Here is a 22,683-nt window from a genome sequence, read left to right as displayed (position 1 = left end):
GCCCAGGCGGAAGGGTTTATCTTTTATTATTTCTTTTTTTTTTTTTTCCTCTTTTTGTGTGTTTCTGTGAATAACACTGATGCTTTAATTCATAGACAGGTAAATTAATTTTTGAAAAACTTTTAAGCCATAGAGGGTAAGGTTTACTATTGGATTGAAAGAGACTAAGTTTTATGTACCATGATTTTTTCATGTTTTGAAAAAGGATGTTATGAAAACATCTTTTTACCTGTTTGTTTTGAGCTTCACTGTGGTTTTGAGAAGTGGTATGGGAGTCATTCAAGTACCTCCAGTATTTCTCTTACAGATAATGGACTAGAGAATGAAAGACTTAGCTTTGATTGTTTCAAATTAATTCAATAGAATGTGCTCATGCTGTTGGTAGAGGTGTGTGGTCTCCCTCTGGTACCCTGTATTTATGGAAAAAAAATTACTCTCCTATTTTCTCAGAATAGTCACATGCATGATAAAGTCCACCAGCTCTTGAGACAGCATCATTGTTAGAGGGTTTTCTGCATAGTCTACCAAACTATTGCATGCCAATGCTCCTGAAAACAGGAGCTGGGTCCTGGGATAAAATGGAGATCAGAACAGTAACTTCAGAATGCTGATATAGGTATAAAGGTATACCCTGTAACATCTCTAACAGCAGAGAATTTATTCTGAAGACCAATCAATTTTATTTTCAAATGTCTGCTACTCTGCTTTACTTTTGGGTTGTTGGTTTTTGTCATTGCTCTGTTCTTGATGGTTTGAATTTTGTTACCACAGTCCCCAAATGCATTGGTTCTGTTTTGCTTTTCTGGGTAATTGTCTTCCAACAGTTTCATTTTTGTTAAAAATTTGACATCCTAATTTCAGGGGGAGGGAATGGATTTTGACTTTAGTCTACTGTTATTGTGTTTTACAGGGGACTGAATAACTCCCAGAGATATCATAACTATTATTGTCTGGATTTATTTCCTTGGTACTGGAGGTTTCATTTGTGATGTAGCACTTTAAGAAAGGAAGTTCTGGTATTTTGTATGGTTTTCTTCTTCCTGTTTTCTAGTTATGTGATGACTTAAAATCCTGGACACACATAGTACAGCAGTTAATAATCTGCTACCTGTGCCTCTAATCAACATTTCAGTTTGGCACCAGTGCCTGTTTCTGATGTCTCAAAAAATATTTCTCTGTATTATATGCCAGTAAAATAGAAAGTATCTATTATCTGAAAGGGCTGTTTATTTTTGTATATTTTTTAGTTTGATTCCTAAGTCATTAGTAATTGCAGTGTTTAAAAGGGCTAGTTGCTTGAAAGATGAAAATTAATATACCTTTTTTGATGATAATGGTTTTTGCACTTGTAAATTAACACTGATCACTGAGGTAACCCACAGCTCACATCTCATCAGCTTAGGAGGATTTCATTTCTGTTCATTGTGATTCTTCGTGTTTCATGGTCTTTACTGAGCCTCAAGGGTCAAAGAGCTGATTTTATTTTAAGTGGGACCTATTACAGTAAAACCTCTAAAATTCACAGCAGAATTCAGTGGTTGGTATGAATACTTGATAACCACATTCTGCAAACCCTGTAACAGGTTTGCAGGGTTTTCTTAGTAAAACCAATGCTGTTTAGGTTTCATTTGGTTCAATGCCTATCTGTCATGTATTAAATAAATAATGATGATGTATGATTAAATAGGTAGTGGAGAACAACAACAATCAGAAAAAAAAGTCTGAGCAGTTTAAATTTTTCCTGCTTTTCCTTGTTTTCTAATCTACAGACACCATCAAAGTAGGACTGTGCAGAATCATAGTAGATATCAGCTCTTTTTGATATTTTGATACTCTTGTTCCTCCTTGTTCCAGCAGAATGTTACCCTTTGCAGTCACACTAAGATGTGGATTTTCAAAAGCATAGGGAAAAAATACTCAGCTTCCCTTTCCTGATCATATCCCAAAAGGGGAGAGGTCCAGCTCCACTGACTGGTGCCTGTGGGATCTGCCTTCACCACTGTGTGAAATGCCTGCCTTTGCAGGCAAAAGGAAAACTTAAGCAATTATTAACCACATGAGAAGATGTAGGGATAAAATAAGGTCTTTCTTGTCCTTTTCACATGACCTTTATTGCTCTGGCTTCTTGTCTCAGACTTTTGTGGATAGATGTCTTTATAAAGGTGATCTCTGTGAGTTCATCTGCCATAGTTTCACCAAGATGTCGATTTTTCTTAAATAAACTGATAAATCATTATCATTAAATAAATGTTTAGAGCTGAAACATTTTCTTCCAGACCAATTGTGATGGGACTGGAGATGTGTTTTGATATTAGGTTCCTCACAGTACTACTATTAAGTCCACAGTAGACAGCTTTTGATGCAATTCAGATTATTTTCCTGTTTATCCTGAGTTGAAAGATCCTTTGTTTTATGGACTTATCTCCTTGAGGAGCTGTGTTTTTTGGAGATGCAAGATTTACTTCTAAATAAAATGTTAGAAAATGCTTAACAGCAAACTCCATTTGGTAAAGAGAAAACAATAATAAAAATTAAATAATGATGGAGCAAGTGCATCTAAAATAAAATTAAAAACAAAAGCCAAAACCAAAACAAAATAACAAAATACACTAAACAAACAATCCAACAAAATCCCAAAGGCCTGGTGAGTTCCTTGGCCCAGTTTTGCCTTTGAAACAAGTCTGAGGATGAAAGTTAGAAACTGTCCTTAGATAAAGATGATGGAAAAGAGAACTGCTTGCCCTGGGACACTGGGGGCTACTGAATAAGAAGCCATTGGAAACACACTATGTCTTCTTTAGACTCTTTCTGAATGCAAGTCTTGTGCAATTTCACCAAGAAGGAATACTGCAGAAGCAGTCTAATAGCCCTGAAGGACAGTGCAGATATATCTTTATGGCTTCTTTTTGGGAAAGGACAGATATCAAGACAAGTTTGAATTTTAACCTCAGCTGATAAGAGATGTCAAATGTTTGCTCAATATACATCCACCTGGTAAAAAGCAGGAGCATTTTATTTAATTTTCATTAAGAAAATGGAAAAGATTTATGAAAGGAGTCTATTGAATATCCAGAAAAGATCATGATGGACAGATTTAATACCGCCAGTGCTGTTTTCTGTGTTCTTTCTTATGAAAGGTTTATTTAGAGAAGCAGAATGCTTTGGGTCACCATTGGCTACTACTGCTTTCAATTTCAGTAGTGGAGAGAAAGGAGAGAGCTGGTTCATGCTAACTGGGAATTTGTTTCTTCTTTTTATTAATTTATACTCTTTGTTCTTGGTTATCTTTAAGCCACAGGACTTTAACAGAACTTTAATAGAATAAAAGCATTTGTATTGAAGCTCACCAACTGAACAGGGAAAAGAAAGAATGACTTAAAAAAATATCTAGTTTGAGCACTGCTTTAAAGTTCTCAGTTTTCCTCTTTAAGAGGCAGTGGTTATCCCTACAGAAACAGTAAATTGTCATTCCAAGGGTCTGTATCAGAGGTGGTAATAAATAAAATAAAAAATGGTCTGAATTTTGAATTTTCTGTTAGGCATTCATAATGTCTGCCTCCGGAAGGCAAACAACCTAAACTTTTAGACCCAAATTCATGTCAAAATGAAAGCAAACCTATGAGTGAGATTGTCCTCATTATGCCTTCTTTAATTATATGAAATATTCCCTTTTGAGGGGGGCATAGGCACCTTTGCTGTCACCTCTAGTCTGAGAATATTGTATGGGATTACTGAATAAAAAACACTTATCCAGGTGTTCCACTACTTCAATTTTTTTTCCAGTTGGTACTTTTAATGCTGCAAGTAAAGTCACTGCAGCAGACTGCAAACTTTGATAACATTCCTCAGTACATTATTTCCCAAATAACTGCACTGAAATCAATGGTGCTTCAGTGCAGGGCATCCCCTTGTGACAGAGCCTGGTTGCCCATAATTTGAAGTGATGTGATGAAGAATGAGGGTATTGGAAATGTATTTGCTCCTCCTGCACAGAAGAGCTGTTCTTAGAATTCTGTTCTGTTTTCCAGCCCAAAATTCCATTTTTCAGTAGTGTGTTGTGTGAGCCAGCTGTGCTGGCTGCAGCATTCATGCCAGATAAAGCACACATTAGTGACAAAAAAGAGAAATGAAAAAATGCTGTCACAAAAGCCCTTTCTTAACTTTTTTTGTGACTGTTGGAGCTTTATGGATAAATTAGTGACAGAGAATGAGTCTTATCATGCCATAAAATATTTTGTTGCTGCATGTCTGGATACATGAGGAAAATACCTCAGGTTTGAACGCCCATTTGCTGAATGGTGCCAACTTGCAACCTCTTATTGGCCAAAGGGATGAAATACAAGGACACAGCCCTGCAGGAAGTGCTGGGCAGCCTCTGCCAAGCCCAAAATCTCTGCCCTCATCCATCCTGCTCTCAGCAAGGAGCTGCACATTCCCAACAGGCCAGAAAAATAAAGCACAACCTTTCCTTTATGAGCAAGTTTATGTGCATCAGTACCATGGCAATTCCAGAATGCAGCCTGGTGAAGCCTTTCATGGGATGAAGAATTATCAGCTGGCCATTTGCAGGTCACAGAGATGAGAATAAATTATAATGAAAGCTACTTCAGTGCAACTTGGAAGTACCTGCCTATTTCAGGAGTCTAATTCCATTGGGATTGACTAGAAGGTACTGTCTTGTTTTAATACCTTTATCTTTTTAAATAGAATAACATACCATCATTTTCCCCCATTGTTTTCAAACTAGATCTGCTTTTTTACTCTTACTCTGATTTATCAAATTAATTAATTTGATTTACCCTAATTTTGGTAATGCTTTACTTTGTATTGTCTCCATCACACAGTTTGGATGGGGTGTTTTTACTGCCTTGCTTTTTATTTTGACAGCATGGTAACACTACTGAAAATATTAAAAAGAGGATTAAAAATATGATTCAAAATACTGCATAACATTTAGATATAACACTTTCAAAAATTGCTTCATATGAGATTAAAAATCTTTAGTCAACTTTATAAAGATATTGTGATGAACTAGTGTTTTGTTTCACTTAAGTATTTTTGCAAATACAGCCTATTATGCTCTTTTTCTGCAAGCTGGAGGGTTGTCTCTCCTGAAAAGAAGCCTTTTCACATCAGTAAAAGTAAGCATCTCATGGCATAGTGGCTATTCAATGAAAGTAACAGTGCAATAAGAAGGTTTATGTTAGTTAGATATCAAAGGAGATAAAAAATGTACAAAGACTCTTTTTCCTACATTGCTTAGACTGTGTTTTTTGTTTTTTTTTTTTTTTTTTTTTTTTATAGTTCAAAATTTAATATCCAGTAAAAGTGGGAAAATGTTTGATCATTAGCTTTGGTGACAAGCACATCCATTATCTTTTTATGAAACCTTAAAGGTACTGTCAGGAGATGGCATTTTATTCCAGCTTTGCTGCACCTCTAAAGGGTCTCTGATGACCCTTTTTTCTATTATCCATTTCCTAAGATGTTTGAGTAAAAGTGATAGATGAGCAGAAGATTATATATTATTGCCTAATTAAAAGTACATTACATTGAAAGTAAAGATGGAAAATTAATAGCAAAACACATCAAAATGTGCAGTCAAAAATTATTCAAGTTTTCTGAAGTGCAAGAACATGCAAGGAATGTTAATCTACAAATACTTTTAGGGATCCCTGGCAGCTTCATAACAGTTTTCCTTTAGATATAGATGAAATTTTAGTATTTTAGGATTGCAGAGTAGAGAAGGTATCCAGAAGGTCTGATCTGATCCCACCTCAGCCTAGGGCATCACAGAGTCTTGGTATGAAGCCCTCCAAATGAATTTAATTCTAGATAAATAGAAAGAGTTAAGATAGGGAGACTACTGCAGTTATCTATTCCCCCTGGTGCTGTACTTCATAAGGGCTGATTTACACATCCTTAGAATTCTAAAAATGTATTAGACAATTCTTATTTAATACAGCAGGTAACCTCAGGGCAGGAGGCCCAAGCACGGCTCATCTAGATTTGCAGTGTCCTAATTTCTTAGGTCCATTAATAGAATTAGCATTCAAATCTCAGACCTCCTGTCATTAATGATATTTTTGTGGGGGTTTTTTTGGTTTTTTTGTTTTTTTTTTTTTTTTTGTGAATTAGTGCCAGCCAAAGTGGGAGGTGGGGTATACAGTGGAGCAGAGAAAGGAAGATTTCCACACTTGGGTCTGTACCACCAAAATGACAAAATGGATGTGAGGTAAACAATGGGTTATTGACTAGAGATCTTGAAAGGGTCAACTACAAAGCACAGCAGGAAAGATATTTATAAAATGGGAGCCCTGAATAAATAGTGCACTCTTGAAATGAACCATTTCTTTTCTATTTGTGCCTTTTCTAGCACAGCCAATTGACATTATCCACCTGCTTGGATAGATGCATATACACACCAGCTTCTCTATTTTTAGGGCACAAAGACATAATTTTATTTGCCATTGAATAGGTTTCTATCTTGGTACAGGTACATTTTAAATAACATGTTTATTCTGATGTTCTAGACATCTTTTTTGGTAAACAGAAAAATAACAAATAACAAACTGAAACAATTCATTTTGGCATAAGAGCAGTTTGTGTCATTTCTGTCAAGAAAAATTACTTTTTGGTAAGATAAATTTCCTTCATTAATATTTGATCATATAATAAAAGTATCCTAGTTTTTCTAAATAGCATATTTATCTTTGAGAGCAGAATAAACTTCAGCATGATAATATTTGCAAAATAGGAAGGAGAAATCGCTCACTGAAGACAAGATATAAATACCTTAGAGCCTCAAAAAAAAAAGTCAAAATCTTTGACCCTATTATCCTAGATGCTGTTATTTGTAATTTTTATCATCTAGCTATGTGTAACCACCTTCACTTTGCTCCAAGTAATATCTGACCAAATTACTTTTGGTCCATCACTGATCCCCATGCAAAATCTTAAATCTACATATTTCTAATGTTTCATCTGTGCAACAGTACCTGTATTTCTCACTATACAGTATCCTAAGCCTTTGGTTTTCTCGTGATGGGATGGGAAACTTCTTGGGGAGACAGATTTGGTCTCATCCTTTGAGGCAAACAGAACTTAGGCTCCTCTGCCTTTGCCAGGATGCCAAACTTCCCAGGAAAGGATCTGCCTGACTGTAAGCCAAGAGGTGGGGATAAATTGGGATTTTTATGCAATTTGTATCTCACTGCACAGCATTCCCACACAGAAAAAAATCCTCTGAGTTCCCAATATTCTGTTTTTCAACCCAAGCAGGAAGGCATTAAGAAATACTCTGCAGCTCAGCAGCTAAGTCAGGTCTGTGCCCAGCCTTGGTGGGTTGGGAACTCTGCACTCCTGAGTTTTATGCAGCTGTAATTCATGCCCAGAAAAAAAGGTGAATGAAAATTCTTTCAACGTTTATGCTAGAAGTAGCAGGACAAGTAGATAGAATATTTCTAAATTTCCAGTTGAAGGTATTTAATTGCATATATTAAAATAGCTTTCTGAAGCTTAAATTAAGCACTTCTGTATACTGTGGGGCTTGGGAAGCAATAGATAACTTGACAGGGATTTCCCCTGCAAATATTGCTCTCATTTTTCACACATTTCAATTGTATAAAATTCCTCATTTTATGGGGTTTTTTTTTTGTATGCAAATTAGTTTACATATATGGGTACTAGATCAGATGTTATTCTGATACTTCCTTGATGTAGCACCTTGATATTTTTGAGTCCATTGGACAAGATCTGTATTTTAAGGTTGTAGCAGCACTTTTTAATGGTCAAAAAGAATAATGTGAACAATAGATCTAGAGGTACAAAGCTCTCTTGGCAGCAGTACTGGCAAGAGAGAGAGAGTCCTAATTTTTTTTCATCTATTTAATATGTGATCCATGTGTAAATGCCTGCCTCAGCCAACCTAGAAAATACTGCAGTAAAAATGTTGTATTTTGCATTACTTTCTAATAGAGAATATATAGGACACTATTGTTTGAGTCACTGATTTCTTATTTACCAAGATGTACTGGCAAATAAATATTATTTTGGCAAAAAGTGCATTTGAATACATTATTACATGAAAAATTGCTACGTGAAAGTCTCTGAAAGGCCAGAGGAAATGTTGTATATTGGTTAATATCCCTTGTTAAGCAAAGTATGAAAATTGCCTTCCAGCAAATATAAATACTAGATACTAATGCATTTCTAAATGTAATTTGAACATATCTTGTGTTGTATATATTGCAAAAATATTTTTGAGAAAAGAAAGAACACTTATACACTTTAATTAAGAATTTGAAATATATCCTCCATGTTTCAGGGAATTTATTGCTTGAGAGATAAATCTTACTGACATTTTTCATTGTTCTGCAATAATTTCTGACTATTTTTTCACCATCCTAATGAAATAGAATGAAAGAGGTTTGAGCAGTCTTCGTATGGAAGACTCACTACACACTCAAGATTTTAAAAATAATTTTTGCCATATTTTTTGTCAGCTCTGGGATGCTTTTTTTTAATTAACTCTCCCTTAGCCATTATAATTTGTTCATTTTCTCAGGGCTTTCCACCAGGATTTGGGTTGAGGGATCTTAAATTGCCACAGAGATGCTGACAAATTTCTTTACTATTTATTTTCCCACTGAAGAATGACTTGTTCAGCACAAAATATTAAATGAAAGGAGGCAGAGCACCAAATAGCTCCAAATAATTCCAAAAAGATTAGGAAAACATATCCCTAAGCTGGTTTGTTTACTTGGGCTCCAACATCCCATGAGTTTGGTTAGCACTTATTTGTGACATCTCACTGATGCCAACAGGAAATATTTGGAAAATTCACAACAGAAAATTCATTCCACAGGGAAATGATTTTCTTCCCAAAATGTTTGTTCTTATCTCTACTTGTTGGTGTAGTTTATCACGCATTAATTGCTCTGCTTCTCTGACTGAAATTTTCCTTTCAGCTGCAGGAAAATGCTGTGTCTCCACTGGAGATGGGTTTCATTTCATCTGCAGGCGTTACTGAAGCGGTGACACCACGGGGTGTCCTCCACTGGCCCCCTGTGTGCTGGGGCCCAAAGGCCATGGGGCTTTCAGCTACCCAGAACCACATTCATGACCCTGCAAAATGCACTCCTGAGCACCCCGGGGATGTTCTAATTCCTCACTTCATTATCACGTGCCTCTTGAAAAATGTTCTCTAAATATTTTCCTTTTGCCGTGATATAGTTCTTAACAAGGATGGCTAAATTATGGTGGACTGAAAGGGAAATGTTCACACTAAAAGGAATATTAACTTTCCACGATTTTTTTCTCATCATTTACCTCTCTTATGGGGAAGGATTGAGAGAATTGGGTTTGTTCAGCCTTCAACTCTGAAGCCTTCAGAGTGCCTAATTATGGTCTCCCACCACTGCAGGGGTTACAGAAACTGAGAGAGACTTTTCATGAGGGCTTGGAATGAGAGATCAAGGGGGAATGGCCTCAAACTGAGAGTAGGTTTATGTCAGATATCAGAAAAAAATTCTCCCCTGTGAGGGTGGTGAGGCCCTGGCACCCAAAGGGTGCCCAGAGAAGCTGTGGCTGCCCCTGGATCCCTGGAAGTGTCCATGGACAGGTTGGATGGGACTTGGAGCAGCCTGGGATAGTGGAAGGTGTCCCTGTCCTTGGTAGGAGATGGAACTAAATGGTATCTAAAGCTCATTCTAGCCCAAACCATTCTATAATTCTATTACTGATAATTTTCTCATGGGCTTGCACAGCCTGTGTGTTCAAAGCTTAAAGCCCCTTTCATCATTGAGTTTCTCCTGTCATTGTGCCTGATAGCTGTATGGATGCACATTGTTTGGCTTTTGATTATCATTAGGTTCTTGAATTACTATCAAAGATAACTTAAAATGGAAAGGTACTCACTATTTCATTTATTTACTTTCTGATAACAAAGAAATCACTTGACAACAACCTTGCTAGCACAGAGCTTTTCTCACGTGGGTTCCCTCCAAGCTAAAGATGTGTTTCAAAAATGTTATTGGTAAATACAAGATATTACCTGCATTTTCCAGCAACAACAAAATTCAACATCTGTGGAAGTGCCTGAATTTCATCTTTGCAGTTTTTCTAGGTAGATGCTGTAGAAGTAGTGATCACAATTTCAAATGTAAGGTTCCATTCTTAAATGGCTTTATAACAGTGCACACATTTCTTTTCCTTTCCTCCTCATAAGCACATAATGTTGCTTTTTTATCCTTTGAAAGTTCTATATAGTTGTTGGCTGGTTTCTTTCTATAAATATTTCATAAGTAGTGTTTTGATCTCTGGTTCAAATTCAGTCATGGAAAGCAGATGTTCTTGTTGATAGGTTTCTTTTGAAAATGCTGTGTACAAACAAATTTACAAACAGAAGTGTATTCAGTAGGAGTAGTGGAATTGATAATATTGAAAAAGTATTATGAAGAATAAATTTTTGGTTTTAACCTTTTTTTTTCTTGAAACATGCAAAATATGAACAAAAAACATTGCTTGGCTATAGTATGTCAAAGATGGAGCTGGGGGTCAGAAAAAAATCTGGTTCATCTTAAAGACATTGAAAAAAGCCCTTCTCTTGCAGAAAATGTTGTCTTGCAACCAGATCCAGCTCCAGGCTATCACAGAGCAGGTCCTCCTGCAAGGTGGAGGCGAGCAGCTGTCCCCAGAACCATCAGCTTTGCTAGAACCTGATCTATTTTTACCAGGACCAAGCACAAACAGGAAATACAATGTTTGTACTAAAGTTTGTCATCTACAGAAGAACTGCTTGGTGCAGTGTCTCTGAAGGAGGTGTAGGTTTTGATTCTGCTGCCTGGAGCACCAAAGAAAACTGGCTCCATGTGTTTATTTGTCTTCCATTCTTGTAACCACCTGTGTGTCCCACCACTCCTGAAGTCTGCAGTGTTCTGGAAAGACTGGAAAAATTCTGGATATTGCATTCAGTGTGTGTACTGCTTTTATATGGCTCCCTTACAACACTCCAACAAAATAATTTTGAAAAATGAGCCCAGGATGGTTTATTTCCCACTAATGACTGAATGCTGGCATTTGGATGATGGAAATAGATACATTCCTTTGTGTGACTGTACAGATGAGAGCTTTTGTCATGAGATTGTGCTTTTCATTTACATGAGCTCTTCATTTTCTGCTACTAAAACTTTTTAGTCCTTTAAAAGCTTTTCCCATCACATTCTCTGTAGCTTCACAGTGTTTCCTCCCAGGAGATCTCTATGATTTAGGTAAAGATAATCAATCTCACTGAAAGAAACAGAATTACTTGGTGGTGATCAATGTGTGCCAACAGTTAGTTTTTGTTCAAGTCATCCTGCAAAACATATTCAGAACCTGCTTTTTAACTTCTCCCTGCCAAGTGAGCAAGATGCAAAAAGCCAAAGGAAATTAAACCAAGCAGGTGAAGGGGTGTGGCTTTCATTGGCTCCAATGTGAGTTTACAGAGAATGAGGAAGAGTTAAAAAAATTAACTCAGACTCTCGGTGGCACCCAGCAAAAGGACAAGTGGCAGTGGGCACCACGTGTAGAGGAAAGTCTAAAATTAAAAACCTTGTTTATTCCGAGGGTGGTCAGATGGTGGATCAGATTGCCCAGAGAGGCTGGGGGGTCTCCAGTGCCTGGAGACACTCAAAGCCTGAGTGACCTGGTTTACTTGACCCTGGTCCAGCAGGGGAGTGGTGAACCGAGGTCCCCACAGGTCCCAGCTGCCCTAAGGCTGTGATTCTGTGGTCAAAAGGCAGAGCAGTGGGTCCTGAGTTCTGTGAGGGAGCAGATGAATCATTCTCTAGACATCTACCTGGTCTTTTAACAGCTGATGACCTTTGTAAACCTTCTCTGCACAGTCTGAGCTCGCCTGAAAAGGAACTAGCCCATTATAATTGTTTTAGGCAAATAAAACCAAACCCCTTTTTTGCAAAGCAATAGCCACACTACTACCTATTTTTGGCACCAGCAGATGTATCATGTACTCACATGAGCTAAGGTTTCAGCCTGTGGCTCATGGGCACAGGAGGAATTACTTATTGCACCATCCCAATGGAGGAAACGAGCTCTGTTTTGACAACCTGGCAGTGAGAGATAATTATTTGTCTCCTGAAAACTTAACCAGGCTTGTGCCCAGAGCAGAGGTGCAGAAACTTTTTCACACCTAAACCTTCCCAGGCCTTTTGGTAAACCCTGTCCTTATGTAGCATTACCCAGGGATTGAGCAGGGGGGCTGGAATCAAATGGTCACAGGTGAGATCATGCCAAGTCTTATGTTGCAGCTTTCTCTGCTGGAATTTGGGTTTTCAGGAATGGAGCTCCTGATTTTAAGGAATCTTAAGATTGCCTGCAAGTTATAAGACAATGAGAGACTACATTTTCTCTCCCTTCTTTGTCTTTTTTTCCTCTTAGGGAAGGATCCAGTGTAAGCTGGATGTCAGCTTGTTTTAGTTTGGTGCCATTTATTTAGGTTCAGCATCTTGGGTTTTTTCTTTGTTTTTGTCATGCCAGGGTATTTCTTCTGTGTTGTCACTCATCTCACTGTTCCTTTTCCAGACAATTTGGCAATTCCTGAGGACATATTTTTTCACATCTCTTGATGCATAGTGAAAAACCACATTTTGACAAATACCAATTTCTTAAGTAAAATTTGCCTGGGCTAGGGATGAATACATCACTTAGGGTACATTAGTGAAATTCTAAAACCTTACTTTTTGGAAGCTGATCATACACTAAAAGCTGCAAAAAGGAAAAAAAAAATTAATTGCCAATTACAGCTAATAGCTTGCTGCAATTGACATGAATGAAGCAGATTGAAGGTACTTTTAAAAGCAGCTTCTCAGTAAATCCAAGAAGTGAAATGTTTTGGAATGAATCAGTTGCAAAAATGAGGTTAAATATCCTGTGCTTAACGACCTGCAAAATCCAGAAATCTGTTTTAGAGATATCTTTGGGGATTTCTCTGTAAGAATACAACTGATAAATGGATTTGTTTTCCCTTGAGAGTGTTTACATATACGTGATATTATTTGCTGCATCTCCTTAAAAAAATCCTCCCCACCAAAATTTTAGTTTTAAAAGAGTACAAAAAAATATAATCCAATGCTAGTGACAAACCTTATTATTTCATTAAGTTTTTTCAATATTATTGACTCTTTAAACAGCAGTATTCTAAGGTGAATCAAACAAGTTGAAGTACTTTTTCTGAAAGCTGAAAATGTATTTTGTATATTAAGTCATTTTTCAGAAGGAATATTATAGTAGTTTTAAAGATGGAAGAGTTTTAAGAAAAGCAAAAAGCTTTTTATACTATGATAAGTAAAGAAGTAAAGAAGTAAAGATGAGTCACCGAAACAGGGCTTTCTGAACATTTTTTATATTTATATTTCGCAGCACTGTGTAAAGCACAGATGAAAGGTTAAGAGAGTAATAAACAAAGCTGAAATGTGATTTGGATGGGTAAGCTGCACTTTGATCTTCAGACTATAAAACACTGCTACCTGGGTCAGAACTAACACCCAGCAGGACAAACAATCACTTGTTTGCTGTGCTATAAAATTCACAATTCCTTTTTCCATGCCATACTAGCAAACATTCTGTGGCACTAAAGGATGGAAAGAGAGAATGTAGGAGTTTTATCAATTTTTATCAATCAACTTTAAACATGTGCTAAAGTTTTCTTTAAAGTTCTCTGATCTTTAACAAATAGCACTATAGGAATGGATTTGCAGCAAATACTAAGCAACTTTAAAGATCTTAAAAATACTAAAAATATATAAAATTATTTAAAACCAGGAATGAAATTGTAGGTTATGTGAAAAAGAACAAAATCAGCGCTGCTCTTATTCCAGTTAGACAAGATTGCATTTTCTACTGTACCAAACCATTCTGGCTTATGATTCCACAGAAACATTGAATATCCTGAGCTGGAAGGGACCCACAAGAATCATGAAAATCCAACTCCTAATCCTGCTCAGGACAATCTCAGCTTCCATTTGCTCCTCCTCATTCATTCCTTCAGAAATATTTCTATTTCATTTTAAGTTTCTTGGTTTCTCAGGTGTTTTCCAAGCAGAGTTATCTGTGCTCTGGGATGTGGAGCTGTGCCAGCCCTGTCCTGGGACTGCTCAAGAGGAGGTGGAGCTGTGGCACCTGGGGATTTGGTCAGGTGAACACAGCAGGGCTGGCTTAATGGTTGGACTTGATGAACCTTAAATATTCTGTGATTTGCAAGTTGCCCCACAATCTCACATCTGAGAGTCTGAGATAACAGAAAGGCTGTCTCAGGAGCAGGATAGACAGAAAGAGAACAGGAGGAAATTGAGACCTTTAAAAAAACCATGGGGTTGTGGTTTCCTTTCTTTTGGTGTGCCTGGCCTCTGCTGCTAATATAGTTATTGTGGGTTTATAACCTCTATGATTTCTGTTGGTTCTGATTAACTAGAAGTATGAGTAGTTCTGCTGACTGCAGTTAGGTTGCTTGCATGGATAAAATTAGCATGAATAGATTTTTACCAGTCTGACTCTTGGAGAATACAGCAAAGGAAATAGTGAAGGTTTATTTACTCTTAAAGAAACTGAAAAAATAAAATTTTCCCCTTGGAATCTCAGTGAAGGGAAAAGTGTGATTTCCACTTGACCAATATTTGGCTGATGTATCAATTTCACAATAAATATGAGTAATTCTAAGGACACTTATTGTTATTGATTATCTTAATACAGCCATTTTAGCATTTCATTGGATCACAATAATAATTATTATTTTTTAAGTAATCAAAACCCAAATATTGAGACCAATTTTTTTTTAAAATGAAAGCTACCTCATACTGACCTTTTTATGTATAATATAGTCACACTATTATTACATACTGTGAATAGGGTTATCACAAATGCATAGATTGTGCTTAAAAGTGCGACCATATCTTTTAATTATGTCCTTGATTCTAGCAAATTTCAGGCAATAAAAAACTCATTAATTTTAATAGTGTTGGACCAAGCCCCATATTTATAATGTGATGTAATTGTCCACTGCATTCCTGACATCTGGCAATAAAATTCTTGATCATAAAGCACTAGATTATATTTATTGGTGCAGAATTAGCCATCAGGCAATGGTTAGTCAGGAACAAAAAGCTATTCAGAGAATTCCTTCATCAATGATTAGGAAATTAAGTCAGAATATACATTTATTTATATTTATTTAAAATTAACATTCATCCTGTCACAATGATATCAACGTGAAGCAGATACAAGCTGTTTTTCTTGACAGAACAACTCTTCAATCTGTTAGAGGTTGAAGGATATGCTTTTTTTTTTTCTTTTTAGAGATTTCCACCACTGAAAATTTGGCTAGCAGGAAAGAACTGATATGCCATAAGTTTGAGCTGGCATGTTGTATCACAGTGCTGGGATGTGCCTTTCTGGCTTGATTTATCTGGTAAAAAAAGAGAATTTTAGTGTCCTTTACAATAATTTCCAAGCAGAAGAGACAATAATGGAAATACCCAAATTGCTAAAACTACTCTGGATTACAGAAATGCCACTGCGTGCTATTTATCTGTTTGGTAATTATACCTCACTAATTAATTAATGACTTTCTCTTTGATTCATTATGGAGAGATTGATGGAGCTTACGACTCGGAGACTTCCAATACTGTATCTATGTACAGTCCAAATATTTGTTTTCTGGAATGCAAGAGGGAGATGAAGATAATTTATCTCATCCCACACTTTTCATCTCGATGGCATTTGTTTTGTCCCTCAGCCAGGGAGCACTGGCCTGGCTGCTGCCTGTGCACAGCTGAGGGGAACCCAGGAGGGGAATGATTATTGCCCACTTCTGTCTGGTTTTACACCAAAGAGCTCGTGCTGGTGGCATCCTCCCTTCCCTCCATTTACACCAGTGTGTGCATAACACTGAAAGTTGTTGTAGTACCAGACTCTGTTCCAGGGCTTCTTGTCAAGGAGCTCGAGTGCTCTGCGAGTTGCGTGACACACAGGGAAGTCAATAAAGGGCTTGTGTCAATCTGAAAGCCAGAATTTATTGTACCTTTACATCTAGAGTAGTAGTAGAAGAGAGATCAAAGATCTGGCATCATGATCCATTTGGTTTTCAGGAAGCTTAACCTCTTGTGCACATAAAAAAACCTAAATCAAATATCACAGTTAGTCACGTATTCTCCCTTCTCTGCTGAATAGCTCATCAAAGTCTTTAAAAAGTAAATAATGATAGTTGAAAAAAAGTGACTTGATAAGTTATTTGAGCAGTTTAACCTGTTGTAAGTTTTTATGGGACTGACCTTTTCTTGCTACTTCTTTTCAGACTCTAGATTTGCATCTGATTTGTATTAATGGGAAATGGAAAAAGTAAATTTGTAATTGAGTAGTTTTTCCAGGGAGTCCTGTTGCTGCACGGCTTTTGGTAATATTTTCAGAAACCGACTATGCCAGTATTTCTATTTTTGTTTTAGAGAATAATTTATTTGTAATGCATAAGGCTATCTAAAATTTTATCAGTAAAGTAAGTGGCCAAAGTGATATGAGTCATTGCGTGAGTGATGGAGCAGAGGAAATAAAACAGTAATATTGGAATTATTCTTAAATTTAGCTTAGATTCATTGTTGTTTCTGAACAGAGGGAGGTGAATGTAACAGTGCTGTGTATACACGACATTCAATGGCAGATGTGGCTTTGATGTCACTGGTTTTAGTTTGAAAGTGTGGTGTTTCTTTCAATGCCTCATTTTCTTCCTCTCATCTCAACCATATTTAGCTCTCCTTTTTGATTATAGAAGAAGATCTGTATCTGAGAAGAAAGATTCTTCCACCCCCATCAGCATCAGCTCAGTAAATCCAGGTGTCATCTGCCTAACAGCATAATGAGCAGTAATAACTCATAATGACCATAATGAGCAGTAACAGCTGAACATGTCAAATATACTGGAAAAAAGGATAGTTCCCTATGGGACTCCAGCCTCCTCAAAGTGCAGGTACAAAGTGCTCCTGCAGATAGCTGTGAACTACTGAACTGCAGTGCAACCACAGGTTGTTCCAAAAAATCATTTCTAGAGGGAGACAGCTTTCGTTGACATTTTTTTAACATTATATTCCTGCTAAAGTTAGATTTCTCAGAGGATTTTGAAACAAAACAGCTGTTTAAGTTTCTAACCAAACCTGAAGGACAAGTTCAGGGCAAAGCCACGGTGCAGATCTCACACTGGGCACAAGGCAGGACACTGATTTGGCTTCTGGTTAAGGTGGGACCAAATTTTGTGAGAGCAGCTGGGACTTTTAAAGTAAAATTTGACCCAATATATTACTGGATAAATATGTATGTGTAACCCAAGCAGGTTTTGGGAGGCTGGCTGCCATTCCCATTAGTGTTTGCAGCTACAGATGTCCGAAATTACTTTACTTGATTTATCTTACACAAAAGTTTGTTGATTTTGCAATTCTCATACTTTAGGCCTCTGGGAATATTCTGACATTCGGTATGAAGTTTCTTTTGTTGGGCTTTTGGTTTGTTGTGGTTATTATTTTTTTTTTTTTTCTTGATTTTGCTGATGTACCACAGGAAAATATTTTTATATTTACTTGGAAAAATAAACTGTTACAGATATCATCGTGCTTCCCTTGATACTGGCTGATGCTCTCTGCAAGAAATGGTATCAGTAGCACTATTTTCTTGCAAAATGAGCTTTTAAACCTCTGTAAAAAATCACATATATTTTGTTATTTTGATCCATTCTATTCTAATCTTTTTGTGAAAATTTATATATAAGACTATGAAAATAAAATGAAGCACATGGGTTTCAATCCCAGGATAAGCACTGAGAGAAACTTTGTAGGAAACAATGGGATGTGTTATCTAGTGTATCTTCAAGAAGATTTTGGGCATCAAAAATATTAAAGAAATAAGGCTGTTGCCTAAAATTGATGCAATGTTCTTTAGCTGAAGTACTCATCAAGTTTTTAAGTGCATGCATATTTTTCTCAGTAAGTGGTCCAGTTTGTTTCACCTCAGTTAATTGCAGTCATGGGGATACGTTTGCCACATCACACGATGAGAGTCTAAGAGCATCAATATTTATCAAACAACATGGAAAAATAAGGAAATATAAGGAAATATAAAGAATTGTTGCTTTACTAATCAGCAAGAAAAGCAAGCCCAAATGTCATAATCTCCTAAACCGTCGGTGTGACGTGATACTAAATATAGTCAGATAAATACACCCTGAGCGACTGACTGCACTGGGTTTGGAAAACATCTTTCATGAAACTTGTGTAGGTGGAGATTTTTTACAAGGAATGCCAGTTTATTTTTGCTGTATGGGAAAAATTATGGCTCATCTCAAAGCCTTTTTTTGTTTCTTTGTTTCTTTAGCTCGTACGTAAAAGAAGAAATCAGAAACTTCTCCAGATGCTGCAAGAAAGTTCTCTAAATTCTGAGAATTATTTTCTATAGAATAATCACTGTATGTGCAATTTTATACTTAATTAGATCAGTCAGAGGAAGAGTCGTGTAAGGAAGGCAGTGTGACTCCTCTGTGCTGACCACAGAAAATGTCTCTGTGCTTGAATATAGGGTTTTATATGTTCCTATATGTGCATACATGCAGGCACACACATTTACAGTTAATTTGTAGCAATGCTTAGTATGTACTTGATGTGTCACATCTTTTTTGAAACACATTTAATCTTCACAATTTCTTTGTAGAATATATATGGGGCCTCCATCCCAGGTGAGATACAACAAAGAGATTTTCTAAATGTCCAGCCCTGAGTCCATGAGAGCAAAAAGAGCAGTCATGGATTGACAGAAGGTTTGGGCTGAAAAGGATCTTAAATATCATTTAGTTCCTATTCCCCTGTCATGGGCAGGGACACCTTCCCCTATCCCAGGTTACTCAGAGCCCCATCTGACCTGGTTTTGATAATTTTCAGGGGTGGGAATCCACGGCTTCTTTGAGTAACCCATGCCAGTGCCTCACCACCCTCGCGGGAATTAATTTCTTCCTAAAATCCAATCTAAACCTGCCCCTTGTCCTGTCACTCCATGCCCTTGCCCAAAGCCCTCTCCACCTTTCTTGCAGCCCTGTTAGGCACTGGAAGGAGACCTTGGAGCCTTCTCTAGTCCAGGCTGAATAAACCCAACTCACTCTGTCTTCACAGTGAGTGTTCCAGCCCTGGAGTGGCCTCAGTGGCCTTCTCCTGGATCCATTCCAACAGGACAATCCCACAGGGGGAATGACCAAACCCCTGGAATCACTGGCCCAAAAGAGCATCAGCCAGGCTGGTCAGCATCCCACTAGTCCACATATCTCAGGTGCTGGTTTTGCAATTCCGTCAGCCAATGAGAAGATAAAATAATCTTTAGGAGATTGGGACTATTAAAGAAAAAATATATTTAGGCTTTCAGTCAGTCAGACACGGATGTCTGTTAGAATTGTATTTAATTCATAACTAAACTTATTCTTTTTAAAAGTATAGATTGATCCATAATATAAATAAGATACTTTAAGTGAAAAAATCTATATTTAGAGGATCCAAATGTTTGCTGTTTTTTTTTAACCCCTTCACAAGTAGCCATCTGCTTCAGAGCAGTTTTTCACACTGTCTTGATTCTGACCAGGAAAGGATTTCTTATAATAGTGTCCTATTTCTGAAGCATACACAGACTAGGAATGCATAAAATTGAAAAAGGTTTAAGGGATTAGTAAAAACGGATGAAGTCGATTCCTAGCTGCTACCAAGTTTTGCTTTGTGCCTTTAAATGATTACTTGAAATGTAAAAAATCTATCCTACTGACCAGTCTCTGAAATATCAGTTCTTTACATGTCATTGCCCATGGACAAGTGTCAGTAGGAAAGAGATCCCCAGCAGTCAAGAGTTTTTTATTTTTGCCTAGAATTCTTAGGTTAGTAATGCCCAGTTCAGATGTCTCTTCATCTCTAGGTCATAATTAGAATATATAGATCTGAAATGTAAATTTTTTTTTCACCTTCTCTCTGTTGTAAACTAGATAGAAATCATATAATTTATCTCCACTTTCCCCGCAGGAACTTAAGGGAGAAAAAAGACTTCCAATTGCTATTAAATTGTCCTGGCAACACCAAATCTAATGATATCACTTGGCCTGTGAAGCACCACAAAAAAGTCTTGGTGAATCAGGTAGAAAATCCTTTCTTGCTTATCTAAATGGAAAACTTCCAGTTCTGGGCAAGATTTTGCTTTTAAGTAGAAAGGAAAAAAAATAATACAAAATAAAATGCTGTGTGGAGTCAGCTGCAAAGCAGAGTGCTCTGCAATCCAGGTGATGCTGAAATCCAATGGAAACCAGGATGAGTCAGGCCTTAAAAATAAGTGAGAGCAGCAGCCTATTAGGAAAGCAAAACTGGTACACAATCAGCCATATTCAGATATTATCCTTGGTCCTATCAACTTTTACTATTTGACTTCTTCTCCTTTTATTTTTTATTCACCTTTCTGAGGCAAAAAAAGAGTAAATTAGAGATTCTGTTAAAGGCAGATTTTAGAGGATAAAATTTTCTGCTGACCCTGTTCACTGGGAGGCAATAACCATAATTTCTGTTTGTAAGTTGTTTTTATAAACTAGGAGGATTTGGGGTGAAAGAGTGTTGGTTTTGGGTTTGTGTTTGTTTTGTGTTGCTTTTGCCTCTGGCTTTTCTTGTGCTCCATGACAGTGTTCAGCTATGCAGGCTAAAAGGATAACTTTCCTTCTGACTCATAAAAATGCTTGAGTAAATTACTCTTTTTAGGTTTTATGATGGTACAGAATATACCAAGTGGCTGTATTTTTTTCCTTGGGATTTTTTTGATTTTTCTGGTTTGTTTGTTTGCTTGCAGTGTTTTTGGTTGTGTTTTGGGGGTTTTCTTGGGTTTTTGTTTTGTTTTTTCTGTTTTTCTGTTTTCCTTTGTTGTTGGTAGTTGTTTTTTTCTTCAGGGGAAATTCCTAATAGATGTTTTTTTCACTTCCCTTCTCCATTTGTTCCTCTTTGATGTTAGCTTTTAGTAATTTGTATAGGAACAGCATATGAAGAATGGTATGAAGAATTTTAATGCCATTCCTTGGTTATAATTAAGAAAAAAATGGGAATATATTTCCTTATGTATGTCATTTATAACAGCTTGGGCAATTTTCTGCTGTTCTGCTGACTGATTACCTTTGGGGATATGAACTCTGTACATGCCCTAGTCAGGCTCCAAACTTCTTTTTTTAGTTTTTGATTCTGTCTCGCCACTTACCCTCTCTCTTGAGCCATATTAAGGGTCTCCAGCAGTGAAACCTTGACTGAAGTGTTATTACCACTGAAATATAATTGTGCATGACAGTGGGTTACTACCACCTACTGCTGCTCACAAGGCTGAGCTGACAAAGAATGAAGTTTTCTGGCAACAGGCACCTGCCAATTTGGATTGTGAGATTGTGAATGCTGGTCACTGGAGTCACCTGAAAAAACCTGGCAGCTGATAGGAGGGCAGACCTTGGGCTCCTTGACATTATTGAGGGTTCAAAAAGAAATAAGTCTGCTTGAGTCATGGCCTTGATGAGCAGGGTTTCCCTTTTTGTACAGCAGAGTCTTCGAGAGAGCCTGAGCTGCACAGAAGAGTGTTGTGTTTGGGAAAGCTGTTGTATTCCAGCACTCTTGGCATACATCTAAACTCTAAAGAATTTCAGCACTCCTATTTTATGCTGAAGTAGCCACATCTTGAGCTTTTTATTTCCCTCCCAGATTTGCTTTCTGAGGGAGGAAACTCATTTTTCTGGGGGCAGTTGTCTGGGGGAGGCAGAGCCAGTCCCAGCCCTTGCCTGTCCCAGCCCTTCCCTGTCCCCAGACCTGTTCCTGCTGCTGGATGTGCCTGGCTGATGCTCAGGAACCATGGTGACATCCCTCACATCTCCCTCACAGCCTCCTTTTTGCACATTTGTGTTTGTAGGTACCTGCTTAGACCTGGAAAAGTGCTCCAGCCCACCCCACTCACGGCTGCTCCCTGGGCTGGCTCCTTGTGGGATTTCTGTGCCTTCCACAGGGACCAGGCAATTCTTAGATAACCATTGTGTGAATGAATTCTGATCCTCTTTTCCATCACAATGAAATGGAATTTATTACCTTACCCCATTGTTGTTTTTCTAAAAATCACTGTAATAACAGTGAATAATTCTCTGGTTTGAGGTCTCCCAAGAAAAAATGAAACCTTTTTTAGCAGTCCTTTTTGGTTTTGAGAGGACAGCCTTCATAAGCACTTGCAGGCACCTGGCTTGGAACTTTGCCCTACTAGGAGTGAGCTGGTACAATGCTCCATACCCCAGCTGCTGATACCATCTTTCCTCCCCATCTTTTCTCCAAAAAAAAGTCAAATATTTCAGCTCAGACCTGTCAAACTAAATGACCTGATCACAAGCCTCACTTTCTTCACCTGTAGGACCATCTCATTGTCCATTCACCCCACCTCTCCTAGCCTGATAATATGTTCCCATATCCAGTCTTTATTATTTTGAGAGTTCTATCTCTGCTTTATCTGAAGGAGACAAAGAAATTTTCCCATAACAAGACTGGGCTTTTTCAAGATGTCACACAGCTCTTCATCCTATTTCTGATCAGGAAATTTTACTGCACTTTCTGTCTCAAATTACTG

At 37.4% G+C, this 22,683-nt stretch overlaps 1 protein-coding gene across 10 annotated transcripts in view; it reads left to right on the top strand.

The window, feature by feature from the left end:
* NLGN1 (neuroligin 1) overlaps window positions 1–22,683 on the top strand; it is a 380,357-nt gene that overhangs the window by 187,820 nt on the left and 169,854 nt on the right. The window lies entirely within an intron of this gene.

The sequence above is a fragment of the Lonchura striata genome, chromosome 9 (genome assembly GCF_050655825.1).
Source record: "Lonchura striata isolate lonStrDom1 chromosome 9, ASM5065582v1, whole genome shotgun sequence".
Lineage (NCBI taxonomy): Eukaryota > Metazoa > Chordata > Aves > Passeriformes > Estrildidae > Lonchura > Lonchura striata.
Note: the sequence above shows the minus strand (reverse complement) of the source record. Positions and strands in the feature narration are given on the sequence as shown.